Raw genomic sequence first — 14,848 nt, 5'->3', positions numbered from 1 at the left:
TCCCCAATACATATGTTTTTGGGTTTAGATACCATCATTTTAAGAAAAGCAACTATTCCAGAGTTTTTAATAGGAAAGGGTGTTAAATTTTATCCACCTCTTAATCATGTGGTTTTTGTTATTGATATGACCAAAAGTACTATTGTTTTCCTAATATTGAACCAGCCCTGCATTACTGGTATAAATCTCACTTGATCAAAGTTTATAATCTTTGTGACACATTGCTGTAATCTCCTTGCTCCAGTATATTCTTAATGTTTTTTGAACTGACATTAAAGAAATTGGTCTTTACTAATTTAAGTCTCAAAACTGTTATAGAAAGGATTTTAGATTCCTATTTTTTCAAATACTTTATATTGGAATCCATATTAATTAGTTAGAACTAATAAATTTTGGAATTAATCATTCTTTAAACATTTGGTAGAATCTACTTGTAAATCATCTGGTCCTGGTGATTTTTCCTAAGAGAGCTCATTTATGGATTTGTTCAATTTCTTTTTCTAAGATAGGGTTATTTAAGTATTTTATTTCCTCTTCTATTAATGTAATTTATATTTTTAACTCATTTAACTTCAACTGTCCATTTTATAGGCATATAATTGGGCAAAATAGTTCCAAACAATTACTTTAATTTCTTCTTCTTTAATGGCACATTCACTCTTCATTTTTGATACTCATAATTTGTTTTTCTTTTTTAAATCAAATGGTTTATCTTTTTAAAATATTACTTTTATTTTTTCAATTTTATTCATATTCCCTTTGATTTTCAGTATTTCTATTTTGATATTTAACTGAGGAATTAAAATTTATTTGAGTTTTTTTACTTACATACCCAATTCATCTGCTCTTTTACTGTTTTATTGATATGTGTTTAGAGATACAAATTTTCCTCTAAGTACCGCTTTGGCTGCATCCCTAAAATTTTTGTATGTTGTTTGATTGTTGCCATTATTTTTAATGAAATTATTATTTCTATGATTTGTTCTTTGACTCACTTATTCTTTAGAATTAGGTTACTTAATTTCAAATAAATTTTTAATCTATCCTTCCAAAGCTCTTTATTTGGTCTGAAAAAAGTGCACTTGATATTTCTGCTTTTCTGCATTTATCTGTGAGGTTTTTACATAGTCAATTTTTAATGGAATGAATGTTGTATTTTGTCCAAAGCTCTCTCTACATCTATTATTGTAATCATATGATTGTTGTTACTTTTGTTATATATATAAAATCAATTATGTTAATAGTTTTCCTTATGTTAAGTCAGCCCTCAATTTCTGCTTGGCCATTATGTATAATCTTTCTGATATATTGTGGTGTCCACTGGCTAATATTTAAAATTTTTATATTCATATTCTTAATGACCTTATTCTATAATTTTTGTTTTTATTCTTCCTGGTTTAGATATTAGCACCAAATTTGTTTCATAAAAGGAGTTTCATAGGACTTCTTTGCCTCATTTCCAGTAATTCATTTAATATTGGAATTAGCTGGTCTTTAAATATTTTGGTAGAATTCACTTGTAAATCCTTCTCATTCTGATGCCTTTTTCTTAGAAAGTTCATTTATGGCCTGTTCAATTTATTTTTCTAAAATAGGTTTAGATATTTTACTTCATCTTCTGTTAATCTTAGTTTATATTTGTGTAAATATTCTTCAATTTCTCTTAAATTGTTAAATTTATTATCAAATAATTAGGCAAAATAACTAAAATTTGTTCTGATTTCATCTTCACTAGTGATACATTCATCCTTTTCATTTTTAATACTAGTAATTTGGTTTTCTTTTATATAGTAAACAATAGTTTATTTTGTTGGTTTTTAAGCAAAACAAACTTCTAGTTTTATTTAATAATTTACTAATTTTCTTACATTCATATTTATTAATCTCCTTAATTTTTAGGATTTCTAATTTGATGTTTAATTGGGGATTTCAATTGATCCTTTTCCTAGTTTTTTTTAAAATTGTGTACCCAATTCATTAGTCTGCTCTTTCTCTATTTTATTAACATTAGCATTTAGAGATATGTTTTCCTCTGGTTAGTGCATCCCATAAGTTTTGATATATTGTTTCATTATTATCCTTCTCTTTAATTTTTTGTTTCTATGACCTATTCATTAACTCAATTATTCTTTAAGATTGTTTAATCTCTAATTCATTTTAAATCTGTTTTCATGGTCCCTTAAAGCATAATATTTACGATGCATTTAATATTTTTACTTTTTTGCAAATTACTTGTGAAGTTTTTATACTTTAATATATGGTCAATTTTTGTTAAAGTACCATGTATCACTGAGAAAAAGATGTGTTTCTTTCTATTCCCATTCAATTCTCTCCAGATATCTATAACATTTCTTCTTTTCCTTGACTTCTTTTTTTGCTTAGATTTATTTAGCTCTGAAAAGAGAAAATTGAAGTCTCCCCTCATTATAGTTTTGCTATTTCCATTTGCACATTCTTTTCCTTTAAAAATCTATATGCTATAGTATTTGATGCTATTAGATTTAGTATTAGTATTATTTCATTATCTATGAAGTAATTTCACATCTATCTCATAATGTAGTTTCCCTGTTTATGTTTTAATTAAATCTATTTTAACTTTAACTTTGCCTGAGGATCATGTTTTGCTATCCCTTGTCTTTTTTTACATCAGCTGAAGCATAATCAATTCTAATCCAGTTCTTTATTTTTACTCTACATGTATCTCTCATTTTAAAATGTTGTAAACAACATATTGTTAGATTGTTTTTTTTTTTTTAAAGTCCATTCTGCTGTTTCCATTTTATGGGTGAGTTCATCCCATTCACACTCAAAGTTATAGTTACTATTTGTGCATTTCCTTCCATCCTATTTTTCATCAATGTTTATTCTTCTCTTCCTCTTTTTACTCTATTTCCCTTCAAGCATTTAATTGGCTTCTAACCATAGTCTCCCTAAGCTGTACTCTTTCTAAGAATTCCTCTTTAAATTTTCCCCTGAATTCCCTCCCTTCTCCTCTCCTCCTTACCTTTATTCCTGAAGTGTGACACATTCTTCATACCTTAAGATTAGAGACTAACATGAAGTTAACAGAAAAGAAAAAAGTCAATTCACCTAACTTTGTAAGAATCCCTACCTCATCCTATCCCCTTAGCTTATTTCTTTGTAATATTAAGACTTTTAGAATTGTACATACTTAACTGACATCAGATTTCTTGCTGTCTTGGGGAAGAGGGAGAAAAAAATTGGAACACAAAATTTCACAAAAATGAACGTTGAAAACTATCTTTACATGTATTTGAGAAAAAAATTATTATTGGGGAAAAAGACTTTCATAACCTTCTAGATGTCTATGTTATTCCTTCTTCAACCCAGTTGTGATGTGAATAAGTTCTAGCACTGTTGGCCCTTCACTCCCTCCTGTCTCAACTGTTATAGTTCTCCCATTCATACCTCATTTATATGAGACAATTCACTTCTCCCTACCCAATTTTATTTTTAGGATCACCCCATCATACTCAACTCAACCCCAAGCTTTCTATCTATACATGCTCTTTTGATCTATCAAATTAATGAGAACATTTTTAAGAGTTAAAGATGTTTTCCATTTAAGAAGTAAAGATTTTGATCTTAAATCCTTTCTAATTGGTCTTTAAGATTAATCTTCTTATGTTTATCTAGTAGGTCAAAATTTCCATTTAGTTCTAGTCTGGTCTTCACAAATACCTGAAAATCCTTTAGTTGATTAAACATCTATTTTTTCCCCCATTCAGGATAACACATAGCATTGCTAGGTACATTATTCTTGGTTGCAAGCCCAGCACTTTTATTCTTTGAATATATCATTTCATGCCTTTGGTCTTCAATGTAGAAGCAGTTAAATCTTGTATTGTCCTGAAGATAGCTCCACAGTATTTAAATTGTCTTCCCCCGCCTCCTGCCTCCAAGTTGCTTTTATCATTTTCTCCTTGACCTGGGAGCTTTGAAAATTAGTTTTCATTATAGGATCTCTCTCAGGTGGTGATTGGTGGATTTTCCATATTTCTATTTTATTCTTTCATTCTAAAGCTTTAGCACAACTATCTTTAATAATCTCTTGAAGTAAAACTCCCCCCACCCCACCCCCCCAATCATAATTTTCAAGTAATCTAAACGTTCTTTGTCTCTCTCTTTCATTTGTTCTCCAGGTCAATTGATTTTCTAATGAGATGTTTCAACTTTTCTTCTGTTTTTCATTATTTTGCTATTATTTCTTAATGTCTTATGAAATCTGCCCAATTCTAATTTTTGAGTAATTTTTCTATAAGTTTGGGTTTTTCTAATTGGTTGACTTTTTCTTTTTTTTGGCTGAGGCAATTGGAGTTAAATGATTTGCCCAGGGTCACACAGCTGGGACGTGTTAAGTGTTTGAGACCAGATTTGAACTCAGGTCCTTCTGACTTTAGGGATAGTGCTCTATCAACTATTCCACCTAGCTGCCTTTGATTAACTTTTAATAATTTTCTTGCATTACTCTTTGCTTCCCCCCCTAATTTTTCCTCAACTTCTTATGTGATTTTTAAAGTTCTTTATGAGCTTTTCCAAAAACTCTTTAGAGTCTTGTAAGCATTTTGCTTTTTTTCTTTGAGATAGTAGTAAGTTGATGTTTTATCTTCACTATCTTCTTTTGAATTTGAACCCAGATCTCTATCACTATAATAGATATCTATGATTGGGTTCTTTATCTTTTGTTTTATTATCATTTTTAAAAGTAGTTTATTTCTTGCCTGTTAACTTTGTGTTAAAGTGACTTTCTAGTTTTGAGGTATGGGGAATGTGTTAGGCTTCAGGTTTTTTCCTGCTGTTTTCAGACTCTATCCAGGAGTCTGACTTAAAAGTATCCCTCTCCACCCTGAGCCATGACCAGGACCCCTACAATGCTATCACTGCCAACAGTCTTGTTTTTTGTGGGCTCTTCCACAATTTCAGACTTCACACCTCACCCCTCTGCCCTGGAACCAAAATCAGGGACTCTGTCCCACAGCTGGCAGAGTCCCTGAGTGCAATTGTACTCAGTGGCATGTGCTCATTCCTTAACCATAACCACAGTCCAAGACTGCATCAGATCAGTGCACCTGGGCATCCAACACTGGTGGAAGGCCTATAGCCTTCCTCTGATCAGCACTTGACCTCCACACTGTCTGTGGAGTGAAAGTTCCTGAAGCTGAGCCTGCTGCCCAAGATAGCTGCTTACTGTTTGCTGATGTCTGCCTGTAATTATTTGAACCTCATTTGAGTTACATCACCTCTCTCAAGATTGAGCCTTTCCTAACATTCTCCCAAGTTCTTTTGGGTTGGACAACTGCTTTGCCTCAAGTTTTAATTATTTCTGCCATTCAAAGTTTTCTTTGAGGTATTACATTGTCTATATAGTGGGAGAATTTAAGAAAGCCAAGTAATTTCATTTTTTATTCTGCCATTTTCCCAGAATTCTCTTCCAAGAATTCTTGTTGGACTTGTTCCCATATGTAACGTTCTTTAAGACTTTGCTTGTAGTTGTTTTCCACAGTTTTCTTGTGTCATCATCACTGTCACCATGGAGAAAGATAATTTGGCAAGAGTCTTTTACTTTTTCAATCTAATTCTTGACTTTGAACTTTATGTCAAAGTTGGGCTCTGCTCACCTAGAGGAGAGATGGCAGCACTATTCCATCTTTTAGGCTTTTTTGTACTTGTTTTCACAGATAGTTCTGCAAGTTTGTACATTTTTGGTGCTTCCAAGGTATGAGCTGAGGAGAGGTCTGCCCTTTCTTCCTTACCCCAGGCCAGCCCATACTTTCTTACTAGCATTTCATTCTCTTCTGGGATAGTAATCAGGGCTCTTGCTCCCTTGTGATCACAAGTCCTCTTCTCCACACTAGAATAGGAACCCAGAAATGGGAATGTTGCCTGGAGTTGACAAATGCCTGGTCCTATGCCAAGTACTAGTTCAGAGATCCCTTGTAATCTCTTTAGGACCAGTTGTCCTATCCCTTTACTATCTCTGGGTAAGAGCTCCTGGAGTCATTGTTGCAGCTGCTGTTGTAAAAGTGCTTCCAAAACTAGCAGCTATTACTGCTGCTGAATGCACTCTGGGATAGGCCCTTCCCAGCATCACAGAACCCTTGTTTCGATCTCCTAACTCTTGAGTCCAGGAATTCCCTACTCTGAAGTCAACTTTTTATTTACAATACTATACCAGTTCCATCCTGATATTTTGTGTGAAATAATTAATTTAAGTAATAGTTGTTAGCCAATACAATTAATGTTATTTAGTTATTAATAAAACATCAAAGTTCTTATTCTAAAAATGATCAGTTTATAGGACCTTCAAGGGAAACATTAAATAGAATGGAAAGTATGTATTTTTAAGGAGATGGAATTTCATTATTTTAAAAATCTGATGATCAAAGATTGATCTATGAACATTTTATTTCCTGAATTCTTGGTTCAAGATGTTTATGCTAACAATGTACTTAGTCATCTGTGTTACCTAGATTTCACTGCTTTGATATCTTTTGGATAACCTTCTAAAATACCTGGGCCTGTGTTCTGTGTGGTAAGGAAAATTTACTTAGTTATTATTTTGTTATTCTGTAGATGCATTGGATTGGAGCTCCTCTGAGAAGAGGAGTTCTAATTGCTTCTCATTTTAACATAACTGGTTTTTACTCTCAAATGGGCATTGTTGTACTGTTAAATGGCACTTGATAGTCTTAATGAATTAAAGTGTATTCTTAAAAGCTCCAAATTTCTTCCCAGGGAATATAAGGCAACACTTTAAGTGTTTAAAGCAATTTAGAAATTGGTACAGTGTTCTTTAATATTGAGTCTTCAAACAACGAATTATCTGGATCCCACAAAAAACCATAGGTGAACAACAGCTACTCAAGTTAGGCACTGAGGAAAATCAGGTTTGTGGGTAATACATGTTTAACCTTCACAATCTGCTATGAACCATATGACCAAAAATATATATGGCTCACTTAAGTCTAAACAGGGTTTTCCAAAAATTTTAATGCACTTTTGAAGCTTTAATACCTTAAAAGTACATTAAAACTTTTAAGAAATGTACAACTGTATAGAATAACATCCCAATGAACTAAAAGAGCCAAATTCTTTCCATAACAATATGTTAATACTTTAAAATGCCAGTTTAAAATATAAGTTGCGAGTTTCACAGAAGAGGTAAATAGGCCCAGAAAAGTGAAATTATTTATCTAAACATGTAGCCAAATAGTAAAAATATATTTCACTGTTTGGTAGTTGCATAATAAGTGGTATTTTTTACTCCTCTAAATAGACATTGAAGGATAATTATAAATCAAAACTTTGTTAATCTGGATTTTCAAGCAACACAAATTGATCAAATCTGCCTTAAATTTATTAACTATGTGTGTATTTCACCAGAAGCAATGTTGATATAAATTTGTTATATAGAGATCCAAAGATTTTTTTCTCTAAAATCTCATTTTTATTTTTTCCCTTATCTTGCTTACTTTGGGTTGACCTATTGTCTTTTGTTACTGGAAGCACCTTGGGGATAGGGTCAATATATTGATTAAACTCACATCTTTCATCCTGTGTATCTTATTTTCATCAAGGAACCATGCTTTCATAGGTATGGGTAATTCATAACTGTGGTTGCATATATATGAAATATACATACTCAGCAAGTATATCTTCCATAAGTTGTATTCAAAATCTGTATCATCGTGGGGCTAACCTGGTCAAGAATCTCTCCAATCTTAGCTAGGTTGTTCCTTGAATTATGCAGTCTAAGAACTTTAACTTTAGAAATAGTTACTGAGGATTATTTTTTGCAGGAATTAGATTTCTATTGATTTTTGATGTAATAAGGATGTGATTTAGGTTTTATTAATAAATGTTAAATTGAATTGAAAGCAACTTAGAAGTTGGTAAATTGTCTTTTATTAATTTTGTTCTTCAGCCATTCAATTTTAATAAGAGCTGACAAAAGAGTGTTGGTTGGTACAATATGATACTTTTAGGACACTGGTCCATTCTCATTTCACTCTATTATAAGTATAAAAGTTTCAGTGATTTTTACAAAATATTGTTTTAGCATATAAGTATTTGGTTTTACTAACAGTATCTGAAAGTACAGACATAATTTTTCAATGCAGAAATGTTTTAACCATATTATGCATGATCTTTTATCGATAAACTGATAAAGATCATTGCTTCCTTGTGATTTCCAAATCATGATGGCTGCAAATAACTAATTTGGGATAGTGGGATAATTTGGCCTCAGATGGATTATATTAGGGACATCTCATCCATCCTTCTATCTTACAGAAAACCTTATTAGATATTGACACATGAAAAACAGATGGCTATTATGCGCAGAGATGTCAGGACCCCAATGAATTGAGCATCACTGAATGACATTAATAATGCTTAATACTGATCCATACTGCTTTTTGCTACTAAAAGCTTCCAAGTTCTAGAAAGTAGTCAGTGATTACTAGTCGTGATATTTACAGCTAAGCCATGCTTTCAGCTTTCTTGAGACCCATTATGCCATTGCTTCTGCTTTATGTTTAAGTCCCATTTCCGCCTTTGCCCTAAGTTGGATACTGATTAACAGTCTTGAGAAAAGGATACTGAAATGCAAGAGCCACTCACAATGCTAAATCCCTAAGATAAGCAAGCTTAGAATTACTGTCCTAGGAAATTGGGATATAATTGAATGGGTGGAATATCCCATGTGAACTCCCCATTGATATGGTTGCTGCCTATAAGACTAATGTCAATGGAGCTGCTGGTAATTTAGAGGCTCTTTCTACGTAGGTTAAAAATGCTCTGAATAAGGAAAGTGAAGTACTATGATTTTCACACTGTATATGTGTTCTGGGACTTTTTCTAGAACAATGCCATAGTATATAAAGGGCCTTGGAATAAGGAAAACTTGAATCTTAATTTCTTATTTTCCCTACACACAGAAAAGTAGGGAACTGGTAACAAAATTTTTTATGTTGAATTTTCTTTAATTTTGGAATGTGTAAAGGTGTACTGTGGTTTTTCTCATAAAAATCATAATGTTAAAATGAACAGTAAATGAAGAGAGAATGGTAAAGGATTTTGGAATGTATAAAGGTATACTGTGATTTTTCTCATAAAATTTAAATGAAGAGAGCATGGTAAAAGATTGATTCACCAACCACAAAATATAAATCTTTACTTTTTTCTTACCCTTCCCCCCACCCAAGACAATTTTCACGAGTAGCTGAGTCCAGAAAACTAATGATGTTAAACTTTCTTTTCCCAAAGAATGACAAATGATCTTCCTGAATGAAGGTCTCCTGTAAGGACACAGACAAGTTTTCACTTAAGTGATGGAAGTTTACTAAAATAACTACTAAATCAACCAAATATGTTCATACTGGAGTTTCATGATATTTATCATTTTCTGTGTAAAAAGACTGATTAAAGAAGGAAGGAGTTCAATGGGAATACGGCAATATATTTGTGAGTGAAGTCATCTTTTTATGAATACATGTAAAACAGTATCTAAAATAGTATCCAATGTAATCACAAATATACTCATTTCAATCTGCTACATTGGAGAAATTTATTGCTTATAAGTAATACATATATTTGGAAAGCATAGCAATATTATGCAAAATAAGTTATGACTTGCAGCTATTTACTACATGTAGTAATAAAATAGTCTACAAGTTATTATCTTTAGTAAAAATTGATAATTGTATTTCTTCTTTACCTATATTACTGTTGTCCCAAAACATAGGAAATTAAAGTTGGAGAAACAACAATAATGATAAATCATTTCTTCCTTCTCTCAATTAGTGACTCAGAAAATTTTATATTATGTGCTAGGCACATGTTAAGTGCTGAGGACAGTACTTAAAGAAAGTCCCTTGCCCTCAGTAATTTTACATATTGCTAGATTAGGGCCTGTTAAAAAGGTTTTATAAATCAAATTGTTTTCTATTACAATTGCTTTTTTTTAATAGCAGCATCTTTAGTACAAATTATACATTCCAAAAATGCTTTTCAATGAAATCTGCTTCTTTTCTTCCTTGTCATATATTATGGCTTGGAAAAGTTAGCCAGCCTGTCAGCCTGTTACATGCTCCCCATTGCCACATCCAGATGACTATTCTACCAAGACTCAAGAGTGATGTCCACTGTCTCCAACTCTATCCAAACTGTAGTGACATGAAAATAGGAATATGCTGATATTATACACAAACATTCTTATTTATAATAGTATATAGAATGATGATATTTATTGCACAATGTTTACATTTGCTTAATTACAGGGGAGGGGTCTAAACATGATGCAATAAATATCATATCTAAGAACACAGAAAACCATCTAGGTATCCATTGGTCCCAAAAAGAATCTGCTTAGCAAAGACAGGAGCATAAAGAGATACAAATTCAGAGTAAGGGAGACATTAAAGAAATTGGGGAAATTAGCTTAACAATTAATTTAAACTTTGAAGTTGCAGGATACAAACAGGATACAAAATAAACCCACACAAATAACCATTTAAATATCACACTAATAAAATTCAGAGAAATTCTATTTAAAAATATTTGATAATCTACCTACCAAGATATGCACAAGAACAACAACAACCAAAAAAGGCAGAGCAAAATGGAGTTCCAAAATAGTAATTTTGAAATTGATCAATTCCAAGAATTAATCTAAATTACTTAGTGCCACACCAATCAAAACTACCAAGGGATTACTTTACAGAAATTCATATGAAATCAATAATCCTAAGAAAATTTTGTCAGTAGGAAAGGGCTTAATAACCAGATTTCAATGTGCTACAAAAGCAGGGATTCTCAAACACCTGGGTACTTTAAAAAAAAAATGGAATATAACAAACAGAAGCAAAGGCAGAAGTCTAGTGTTTGCGTCCTAGTTTTCCCACATAGTAAATTATTGGCCTAGTTGAAGATTCTTTAGGTTTATCAAACACTAGGCAGCAATCTGGCAGAAATTAGGTCTAGACCAATACTTCACACCTTAAACAAAGCAGCTTTGTTGTTTATTCCAATTTATAAACATTTTTTTTTTTTCATTTTCAGTTTCAAATTCTCTCCATCCCTCTCCTTCCCTGGGAAGACAAGCAATTTGAGATAGTTATATATGTGTAGTTATGCAAAACACATTTCCAAGTAAGTCATTCTCTGAAAGAAAACACAGACAAAACAAACCTCCTGAGAAAAAGAAGAAAAATATCTTTGATCTGCACACGCAGGCTCTACCAGTACATCTGGGATTTCTTGGCAGATGTTGGAGTGGTTGGCCATTCCCTTTTCCAGCTCATTTTATAGTTTAAGGAAACTGAGGCAAACATGTTAAATGTCTTGCCCAGGATTATACAAGTTAGTAGTATCAGAGGCCACATTTGCTTTCATTCAGGTCCTCCTGGCTCTAGGGTTGGTGCCCTACCCATTGGGACCTGTGACTATCCTAAGACAAGCTACAATGGATATATGTGTGACCTCAACACAAAAGGTAACATCATGAACCAATTAGGAAATGCATAGGCCTTTCAAATCTATGGAGGGGGTAGAGCTCATTATCAAACAAGAGATAAAGAGGATCACCTCAGATAAAATAGATAATTAGAATTCTATAAAATTTAAAAGATTTTGCAAAAACAAATCGAATATATTTAAGATTAAGAGAGAAACTGTTAAATAACATGGTGGGGAGGAGGGAAAATCTTTGCAACAAGTTTCTTGATAAAAGTATGACTTAAATTTATAAGATCCCATTTTGATAACTGATAGTCTAAAGATATGAACAAGAAGTTTTCAAGAGAAGAAATTCAGACACCTAAAGCCATATGAAAAAATGCTCCAAATAACAAACAGAGAAAAGTAAATTAAAGAAATCCTGAGGTTCTACTTCACAATCTGTCAGGTTGGCAAAGATGACAAATGTTGGAGGAGCTTTGGAAAAACTGGCACACACGTACTGTTGGTAAAGCATTGAATTGTACCAGCAATTCTAGAAGCAATTGGAATTGTGCCCCCAGATGCTAAACAGATCCTACCACTGTTAGGCCTATACCCCCGAAGAGATAAAAGAAACTAAGAAAAAGTCTTGTATGAACAAAAGTATTAAAGCAGCTCTTTTTGTGGTGGTAAAGAACTGAAAGGGAAAGACCTTCAACTGGGAAATGGTTGAATTGTGGTATATAAATGTAATGCCATATTACTGTGTGGCATTACTATTTGTTGTAAGGAATGAAAAAAAAATTTTTTATAGAGCTGGGAGAGTTGTATGAATTGATGTGAAGTGAATAGAATTTTTACTGAAACACCAAATTGTAAAAACAAAACAAAACAACAACAAAAACAGCAGCAGCAACAACAAAAAACTATTCCAAAAAACTTAACTGCTCATTTCTGTTCAATTAAATGATCAGTTAATTATAATTACAGGGGATTGATGAAGAATGATGTTGCCCATCTCTTCACAGAGATGGGCTACTATGGAAAATAAAAAACACAGTTTTGGATGTAGATAATATTGGGAAATTGTTTTCCTTGACGGTACACATACAAGGATTCAGATTTTTTTTCCCTTTATCTCCAGGTATGGGGCTGGGATAAGTGGGAGGAAGAAAAAATGCTTGCTAATTGAAAAAAAAAAAAAAACAACAACCTCCCCCAAAACCACCCCAAATATTGCTGATTATTATTGAAGACTATTGCAATAATCATTTCTTCCAGTTCTTTTAAGACCTCAAGACATAGTTTATCTGGGCCACGTAACAAATTTATCCAGTGCAGCTCTGATACTTCTCTTATAATCTGCTTCTTTATATTGGACATCACTTTTCTTTGGAGGCAAATTTTGGTGATGTTTTTAGTCTAAAGTTCATTCTCTCCTTGGCAAAGAAAACAGTAGATAGATGAGAAGTGAGTTTTCTGGCTTCAGTTATCACCACTCCAACTATCCAAGCAGCAACACTATCCCTTCCTTTGATCATCTTCTTATATGGAACTCAGAAAACCTTTTTTGTTATCTTTAGTTTTTCTCTCTAGCTGAAGGTCACCTGCTCAATCCCAGATTAAGAATTTAGTATACAGTTCTGAGAAGAATTACCTATTCTTGCTTTCATCTTCTATGTACATCTTTACAAAATTCTTCTCCAGCAAATGGCAAACCACGCTAGTATATTTCCCAAGAAAATTCCAAATATTACCACACAGAGTTGGCTATGACTAATCAATTAAACAAGAAGTTTGAATTAATTTGATCTTGTGCTGCCAAGAAAAGAGAATTGAAGATATAACGCTACATAGTTATCTACATATAAGTTATAGTTAAAAACACAAAAATGTTTAACAACAACATTTATGTTACATGGCCAGGAGCTGTGCTAAGTACTTTATAATTATTATCTTGTTTGATCATCACAATAGCCCTGAGAGGCAGTTATTATTACCTCTATTTTACTGTTGAGGAAACTGAGGCAAACATAATTTATTTTACCCAGGGTCACATAGCTAGGAAGTGTGTGAGACTTCATTTCAGTTCAGGCTTTCCCAATTCCAGGCCAGATGCTTTGTAGAGAGAAGAGCAAAAAGCTAAAGCCTTATCCTAAGGAGCAGGAAGAAAAGAGACAGAGAATTTCTTAAACACTGACTCTATGTCTGGCACTTTGCTAAGTGCTGTGGATACAATGAAAGGCAAAAAGACCTTCCCAGCTCTCAAGGAGAAGGTCTAATGGGAAGATGCAATGCAACAAGAGTGATATGGGGGATGAAGGGGAGAAACAAGATGAAATCAATGATATACAAAAGACATACAGGGGCTAAATTGACAACAGTCACAGAGGGGAGGCACCAGCCTTGAGGGGGCCTGGAAAAGACTTCTTGTAGAAGGCAGGATTTTTAGTCGATTTGAAAGATGCAAGCAAATACAAGCAAGGGAGATGTTCTTAGTTCTCAGGAAGCTAACATCCTAACGGGGGAATATAGTACAGAGGGGTGGATTGGGGTTATGAGAGAGTGGAGCAGCAAGAAGACCTGGTTTTAGGTAAGATAAAACAAAGTCTTACCTATTAGACCCTGTGTCGCCGAGGTGTTCGAGGTTCCAGGCAAAGGAAATTAGGAGTTGGCTAGAAGAAAGAGGCAGCAAAAGAAAGAAAGGAGGTATTTGAGATTTAAGAACCAGAAAAGTATAGTATACTAGAAATCAAGAGAAGAGCTAATTTCCAGAGGGAGAGTGGTAAACAATATTATAAATTAGAGAATATTACTCAACCAAAATATTCACTGAAGAAAGAACTTGCCATGATGCAAGTGTAGATTATCCAGGTTTTTAAAACTCAATCTATATATAAAATATTAAACATAACATGTATACTACATTTATCTGGAGGTTTTTTTTTAAATCTTTGTAGAGTAGGTTATAGTAGTAATACATATAACAAATAACAAACAGCTGACAACATTTCTACCATACATAAATGTTTACAAAGGGCTTTCCATATACTATCTAACTTGATTCTCATACTAAGCCTGTCAGGTGGCAAACACAAGTGTTACAACAGCAACCCTTATGAGACCCATTGAGAGAAAGGAAAGACTTCATCAGTGTAAGAAACTTCTGGTGAAGGAGTTTCCTCTGCAACTGTTCTGCAGTAACTATTCTGCAACTATTTTTGAGTTGCCCAGGGCAAAAGTGCCAGTAGGTTGTCAAAGGCTAAGCTGATTCTGAGGCTAACCATTTATCAACACTACCTTCCAACTCCTGTTCACAGATGAGGAAACCCAGGCTCTCAGTAGAGTATAGTATCTTGCCCATTGTCATTAATTTAATCTCTGTCAG

The 14,848-nt window shown here is 33.1% G+C and overlaps 1 protein-coding gene across 5 annotated transcripts in view; it reads right to left on the bottom strand.

Moving 5' to 3' along the window:
• RSPH3 (radial spoke head 3) overlaps positions 1 to 14,848 on the bottom strand; it is a 122,110-nt gene that overhangs the window by 20,015 nt on the left and 87,247 nt on the right. For 2 of the 5 annotated variants that reach the window (XM_023503311.2, XM_031937547.1), the window contains one exon: positions 9,171 to 9,320. The exons of 1 other annotated variant lie outside the window; for it this stretch is intronic. The gene's annotated coding sequence lies outside the window, so the exon portion shown is untranslated. Of the gene's footprint in view, positions 1 to 9,170; positions 9,321 to 13,597; positions 13,616 to 14,075; positions 14,136 to 14,848 lie in introns of those variants that run through there. 2 more of the 5 variants (XR_004229392.1, XR_004229393.1) reach the window with 2 other exon arrangements.

This window comes from Sarcophilus harrisii, chromosome 4 (genome assembly GCF_902635505.1).
Source record: "Sarcophilus harrisii chromosome 4, mSarHar1.11, whole genome shotgun sequence".
Taxonomy (NCBI): domain Eukaryota; kingdom Metazoa; phylum Chordata; class Mammalia; order Dasyuromorphia; family Dasyuridae; genus Sarcophilus; species Sarcophilus harrisii.
The sequence above is the reverse complement of the archived record's forward strand: the minus strand, read 5'-3'. Positions and strand labels throughout refer to the sequence as shown.